The 7,872-nt window shown below is 26.4% G+C and overlaps 3 protein-coding genes across 4 annotated transcripts in view; 2 read left to right on the top strand and 1 right to left on the bottom strand.

Annotated features, from left to right (window-relative positions):
* LOC119679664 (homeotic protein antennapedia) overlaps positions 1 to 7,872 on the top strand; it is a 413,608-nt gene that overhangs the window by 382,376 nt on the left and 23,360 nt on the right. The gene's annotated exons all lie outside the window — the stretch shown is intronic.
* The window catches only part of LOC119682205 (homeobox protein H55-like), an 85,418-nt gene that overhangs the window by 57,181 nt on the left and 20,365 nt on the right, over positions 1 to 7,872 (bottom strand). The gene's annotated exons all lie outside the window — the stretch shown is intronic.
* The window catches only part of LOC119676114 (homeotic protein Sex combs reduced), a 46,354-nt gene continuing 43,104 nt past the window's right edge, over positions 4,623 to 7,872 (top strand). The window contains exon 1 of the mRNA XM_038087342.1: positions 4,623 to 5,299. The gene's annotated coding sequence lies outside the window, so the exon portion shown is untranslated. The remainder of the gene's footprint in view (positions 5,300 to 7,872) is intronic.

The raw sequence follows: 7,872 nt of genomic DNA, 5'->3' as shown, positions 1-7,872 counted from the left end.
TTTATTTATTATTAATTATAAACTGATCGTAAACACTGTAAAAAAAATTTTTATAAACAAATAAATAAAATGGAAACGTACTTTTCAGTGGCGTTACTATATTTTTTAGGCCCATAAGCGAATTCTAACTAAGAAGCTCCTACTAATATCTTTTTATACCCTTTACACGAAAAAGTGTAAAAAAGGTATATTAGACTTGTCAAGATTTTCGTATCGTCTGTTTGAAGTCTGTTTCAGTATCTGAACATTGTGTAAATTTATTCTGTGTATCACAATTAACAAAGGCATCATTTAAATCGTTTATTCCTTCAGTTTTGTTTTCATTTATTTGAGGAAAATTGTCTAGTTTTGGTAATTTCTTTAATGTTAATAATGAATGCATAAATTTATAGTGGGGCCCCCTATGTTCGGGGGCCCGAAAGCGTTGCTTCCAGTCGCTTCCCTGTAGTTACGCCACTGGTACTGTTGTATATTAACAAAATTGTAATTATAAATTTTATTTGTATTTAAAAATTGAATATACTAAAGAAACTATATATTTTTAACTAATTATATCAAACATTATTTTATATTATTTAAAAAAAATTATAGTTTGTAATAAATTCCAGTCCTATTACCTAAATTTTTCTTCTATTTTCTATATATTAAAAATATGCTACACATATATAAATTGTTATTAATTTAAAATATAGACTTATTCATGTCACTAATTAACATAATATTTATAGTCAAAATTTAAGTTTCTTTTGCCATATATAGGACAATGAACTGCGTGATATAATTGTGTGATTACAACTTCGCATTATCCTCATATAAGGAAACTACTCAAAACAACAGTCGTTTAAGAGCATTCGCTAATTGGCGTCATTTATTATTAGTGCTACTGATTTGACGTGTTAACACCTTCACAGATCATAAATTCAAAATACATACAACCTACTTATCTCACAGATAAAAAAATTGGGGTCCTTTATTTTTATTTTTAATAAGAAATATTAATTTAGAAATCATATTCTAATTTTAATGGTAGAAATATAGTCGCCGAATGGATGACTACTTGCAGCAGCCACAGGAAAATCGAATAAAAATTACCTTATTGGAGATTCCAAAACAACCTGTTACGAATCGCTTCGACTCATTTGCTCTTGTAATTTATTTGTTAGGCCATCGACTTCTAGCACCCTTAACACATAAATCAAGTATAGGCGGAGCTCTGATTGAACAGAAAGTGATAGCAATATTTTCGAACAAACAACTGTGCACTGGCAACTGACAACTCATACCACCACACAACACTCATCCATTGCCATGTTCGAAATAACTAAACGATACCGCATTCTTCAATATTCGCCCGGTAGCTTTCGCAAACACAAGTGCAGAAGAGTTTAAACTTGATTTTAATGGATAAACGCTTTTCGGACGAACTCTGACTGACAATCGGCGGTAAACTAAAAAACTGCTTTTAAAGAAACTCGTGTGCGAAATACAAAAAATAAATAAATTTTTGAATATATTATGTTAAAAAAAAAATTTAAATATTATATTTAAAAAAAAAAAATTTCAATGAATATATTAAAAATTTAATTATAATATGTGAAAATATAATAAAATATCTTAATTGTTGTTTTGAATAAATCTTTTAATTTTAACTTGTGTTTTTACATTTTAATAGCGACGGTTACCAGAATATCTGAAAATTAGTTAAAATAATTTTAACAAACATTTTAAGTGAAAAGAAATATTACAAACTATTGTATGGTTTACTTATTTTAAGCTATAAAAAATTGGTATAAAAAAATTGAAAAAAGTTAGTAATTGGAAGTCAAAAATTCAACGAAACTGGGTCTGTTTATGATCTAAATACGTTGGTCTGGGAGGTCTTGTTAAACTAAAACTTGTTGAAATAATACTGCCACTCGAAGAGATCTTCTGCCCATTGTGCTGCTCTGAAATTGGACAAACCTTGCATCTAAGTGATTTCATTGTCCATACGACTGGATGCCCATTCGGTTTTTAATTAGGTAGGTTTGAGAGATTGCGTTTGCATAAAAATATTAACAGTGTTACTCATAGACAACTATTGTCCATTATGTTGTCCTGCGAGTGATCAATACAATATCTAAGTGGGTTGATCTTCTATAAAACAGGATGTCACTACATGTTTTTAGTATATACCAAGATACCATATAAACCGAGAAGTATAAGAATTGTTCACACCTGTTCTATATGTTCACTTCTCTCCAAGACAGTCTTTCATTTACAGTTCAGAGACATTTCTTATTAGATTCCATACTTAAGATATCTATTCTAATCTTAAGGTATTTAATCTTTATTAAAATTAAAGCATAATAAATTTTAAGATATATGCGAATATATATACTTCGAAAGTATGTCATTAATTTTCCTTCTTGTCAAAAAATGATTCTAGCTACTTTAAAATTGAATATATCTTAATTTTTATTTATTAAACGTTTTATATACTGAGCTAAAAACCTTTGTAATCACACACGGAATGTTGCACTCATAGTTTCTTAAAGTTTCTTTAAATTGTATTCGAAAAAATTATTTTTAATAATTAATACTGTTTATCTTCTTCTTTGACAGAAAAAATTTTTTTAAAATGCAGTTTTCGAACTCAACAGATTCAGTCATATATTGTGTCCATATGTTATTATGAAGTTATATAAAGTTACAATAATTTTGTTTAAAATAAATATTTTTATATATATCATTTTTATATTCAAATTTAAAGTTAATTAAGTATTGACTTTTATAAAAAATTCTAATTTATTTCCTGCACACATGAAAAATGATTAATAAAGGTAAGGGACTTTAGCGATTATGTTTACGAAAATTCCGAATTTCTTTGTGCAAATCAAAAATGTAAACAAAAAATGATTGACAAAATATTTAATTATGTGTCATAAATAAACTTGCATTTTTAAAAATTAAAAACATAAATGATTAATTTTTCTCAAATGCGTTTATCCGTTGCTTCAAATGATTACTCAAATCAATTTTGCACTTCAGGAACCGCTTTTCGATAAAAACAAATCTTATTTTCGAAATTAAACAAGTCACCTCGCAAATGATCAATTTTATTAAAGAAAGCATACGAGAGTAAATATAGCAAACAAAAATTCGAACTGCAGTCAAAAATATAAATTCTCAATATATTTTACTGGGAGAATTCATTAACATCACACATAAAAAAGCTAATCATTTTCTCCTATATCTCACCTACACACCACATACCACCCGTACAAATTGCGCTCTTTAAGCTTATTCGAACATTCGCGCTCTGCATATTCGAACAACTATAAAATTTTGATTTACTCATACAAATTTCGAATTCGATTAAACTATAGAAATTTTGTTTCTGGTTTCTGGTAGCGTTTGATATAAAATAATTTTACTACTATCCCACCAATACTCCACCACATTTACATTGCACACACGTACGTACAATATCTAACCACACACCACATGATTTCATATAAGCCAGAGCAGCGCAACACATTGTTGGCAAAGAATTAATTTCTATTGCTATCTTCCTCTTTAGAATTTAAACCACTATCGCATTGTGCTTTTTTATATTTTCATTTCTTTGTGTACAATTTTTTTTTATTCATTTTATGATATGCATTTTTATTCAGCCCTACATGCTTGTGTGATTGGATAAGCTATTGCACGGGTGCGCGACGACGGATATAACACAGTGTAAGAAAAAATATTAATGTGTGCGTGCGTATTTTTTTATTGATGCTCAGATATTTGTGATTTGAATTATGCCCAAGTAGTCAAAGTGAAACATTGGCGCTTTGAGCACGTATTCGCGGGTAATTCAACAAATAAACGCTTCAAAAAACAAAGCGCAAAGCAAAAATAAAAAAACTAAAGAAATCTAAAAAACTGAAAAACTTCCATAAAAGCATTACACTACACTTATTGGCAGCAACTCAACTTAACTCAGCGCAACTCAACTCTGGCAAACAGAATAAAATATAAGTGAAATATTTATTTATTTGTTGGATACACTTTTATGACTTTGAGATCAAATGAGCAAGCTCACGAGCACCATACCATACTTTCAGTCAGTCAAGGTATATCTTCGGAGCTGATAATAAATGATGGATTGTTAGCAAAGTGTTTTAGTTTTTATTGATGTCGATTAAAATGCATTTTCGCTGATGGAAACTCATAAATTAAGCGTAAAATTGTTAAGATTTATGAAGTGCTTAGAGAACAAACTGTTGAAAATTATTGCAAACACAATGCGTTTTTATTAATATTTCATTCTTTTGTTTTGTTTTTTGCAATTAATTTTAGTATTATGAATAGTTACTTAAGAAAAATTACAAATTCACAAAATTAACTAATAACTAATAACAAATGCAAATAAAGTGAAAAAAGTGCAATAAATAAATCACTAAACGGAAAGAAATATTTTCAAAAAAATATTTTAATTAAATAAAACTCATTATTTTAACAAAAACTATACAATGAAAATAAAAATGTGTTTAATGGTGTTTAAAAATTAAAATAAATAATTCTACCGGACATAAGTTAAACAAATTATATTTGAATTAAAATTTCATATAAGGACATTATTGGGACTGCCTGCTCGCGTTTGTAGTTTGTTAACAACCAATGATTACTTTCAATAATTCGAACGCATTTTATAAACAAAACAAACAATTTTCCAAATTCAATTCGAACAAAAACAACAAACAGCACAAAGTGTAAACCTTGTCAACGTTGTCATTTAAACAAAATTTATGTGTTACAAAATAACAATTCATGTTGTTTTGTTGTAAATGCTTCTTTCACCTCCCGCTCTAGTCAGGCCCGCTGCGTACTGTGTTAGCGCTCAATAGTCGTCATCTGCTACGAACGTCGGCATTTTATCAGGCCTGATCGCGCATTCTAAAGTGAAAGATAAACCAACGAAACTGACCTAAACTCACCTCAAAACTCAACTCAACTCGCTCTTTCCGTTGCTACCACCGGCGTAAGCGTCTGCTTTCATTGCCAAGCGTTGGTCATAACCTGCCGCTGCTGTCCAGCGTGTTTGATTTATTGCCTCCGAAACATTTAATTGCATATTAAATAAATTATTTGCCCCAAATCGCTTTAATTGTGTTCAGAACCGAGGCGAGAATGAAAAGAGTGAAGTTGTGTATTTTAATCAAAAATTAAAAAAACTAAAATTTTGTGATTTAAAAACTACTCTAAAGCAATTAAGAACGTGAAAGAAATAATTGAACAAATGTGGAGGAGAATGTTATAACTGCAATTGGTAAGTTTACACAGTTTGCTTAAATAGTATTAGATTATATATCAATAAAATAGTATCTTTAAAATAAGAAAATGCTTGAGTAACCGTATTGATATATTTTAATAAGACAAAAATCTTAATAAATGAACTTAAAAAAAGTAATATATTTATAATGAAGAAATCTTAAGTATTTCTATATATAATACATATAATAAGCTTAAAAATATATTTACAAACTAATATAATGCTTAAATAGACAAATAGTTGTTACGAAGAACAGGAAACAGCAGAACACATTCTGTGTCACTGTGATAGTCTCGCCAGACTCAGAGTTCTATACTTATCAACTGCCTTTCCATTTATAACGGAATTAGACAAGATCAGTCCAAAGGACATAATGGCCTTTTTAACTTCTACTCGTTTATGGAACTAAAGTGGGTTTGTCACAGTAATCCTCAAAGGATGTAGTGACATGGAGATAAGTTCACAACCCGTTTAAAATCTAATCTAAGCTAAATAGTCAATAAAACCAAAAAATGATTGAATAACCGTTTTAACATATTTAAATAAAAAAATAAATCTTATCAAATAAACTTCAATAAACTCAAAAAAAATAGTATTTGTAGAATGAAGTAATGCTTAAATAGACATATAATAACTTTAATAACATAATATTTATAAAATAATATAATGCTAATATAGATTTCACTAAAAAATTCAGTAAATAAAATAAAAATTATAAAATTAAATAATGCTTAAAAATCCATATAATATACTAAAAAAACATAGCACTTATTAAAGAAAATAGTGTTTTTTTCGAACCGAATAGCAATGAAAAGACAACAACAAAAATTTAGTTAATTTATTGTAATTTGACTGACCATACAACATTGTTGTCTTTTCGTCATAAGACGCATCACATTTGATAAAAAAAATTAACATTAAAATATAGTTTTCTATTAGCCGTATATTATGCTTAAATTAATAAAAAATAAAATAAATAAAAAATAATAAATAAAAAAAAATAAATAAGTAAAAAATAAATAAAAATAATAACTATAAAATTAAATAATTTACTTCAAAATAATTTACTTTTAAAATAATACAATGCTTGAAAAACCATAAAATCTTACTTGAGAAAAAATCTTTTTAAATAAACTTAAAAAACATGATATATAAAAATGAAAACCTTATTTTAAAATTAGTTTACTTCACTTTAGTGACATGTTATAATTAAATAAAAATAATATTTATAACATAAAATAGTATACTTCAAAACTCTAAAAAAAAAAGAAGTATAATGCTTCAAAAAAAAATAACACCCATCCAAGATTAATTTTTAAACAGCTGTATATTACACTCAATAAACATAATATTAAATAAATTAAAGTTTAAATTGCCATATAAGAATATAATTGAAATTATGTTGTGTCAATAATTAGACAGTGTGAAATGTATCGCCATTTCTTAAATTTATTATAATTTAGATTTCTTAATATTAACATTAGCCACAACTTCTAAATAAAATTTAATATATATAGGATTATTTTAAGTGACATAAAAAAGTGCACTAAAAGAGCACTTTTTTTACTGGAATAAAATTTAATAACGCACAGTAGCAATTTACATAAACTATTTTTGTCTTTATTACATCTATTTTTTAATTATATTAAAAATTTTAATATAAAGACATCAGTAAATTAAGAAATATTTCCTTTCAGAAGATTTCCTTTGGATTTATAATAAAAATTTTAATGTTTAAGATATATCATTAAAGGTTTAGGTTATTCTCAAGAAAAGTCAAACTATGTACAACCAAAAAAAAATATTTTCTGAGGAAAGTGTATAAATAATCAATTAAGTATACAATGTTTACACTTAAAGATATAAGCATAATTTTTTTTCAGTTTTATTAGAAAATGACACTTATTATTGCATGTTTTTCCGGTTAAGTACGATAGTTTAAACACAGTATTCATTACTCAGTAAAAGACAGTGTTTCCAAAACAGTTTTGTTTAATAGATGGTCTATATCACTTAGTTAGTTAGTTAATAAGTTAGTTATTTAAGTAAAAACTATTATTAAATCTATTTTACTAAGCAATATAAGTCCGCTCTTGTTTGCCTTAATACGTGTTTATACTAGTATGATTATAATATTTACTGAAACATATTTTGGAGACGATATAATTTTTTACTAAAAAAATGTTAGTAAAATAAATACTTATATTGTTTAAATATTTTTATTATATAGATAAGTATAATTTATTGGAAATTTGGAGTTTATGCAAATTGTTTGCAGTAATTGATATGTTTAACAAACTGTTTTAGTTTATAAGACGACTTGTCAGTCGGTGTGACTTCATCAAATCACCTCTAATTATAGTTGATATAATATGGTTTAATTGCATAAATGAATTAATTATAGTTTAAAATACAAATTTTATATATCTAAAAAATCTTTTGTAAAATGAACAATAATAATACAATATTTTACATTGCGTCAACATTATTTTGTACTACGCATATCATTTTTAGTATTAGTAGTATAGTATTTTCAGTATTTTAATGTAGTATAATTTATGTACAATATC

This window comes from Teleopsis dalmanni, chromosome 2 (assembly GCF_002237135.1).
Source record: "Teleopsis dalmanni isolate 2A chromosome 2, ASM223713v2, whole genome shotgun sequence".
In the NCBI taxonomy this organism is placed as follows: domain Eukaryota; kingdom Metazoa; phylum Arthropoda; class Insecta; order Diptera; family Diopsidae; genus Teleopsis; species Teleopsis dalmanni.
Note: the sequence above shows the minus strand (reverse complement) of the source record. Positions and strands in the feature narration are given on the sequence as shown.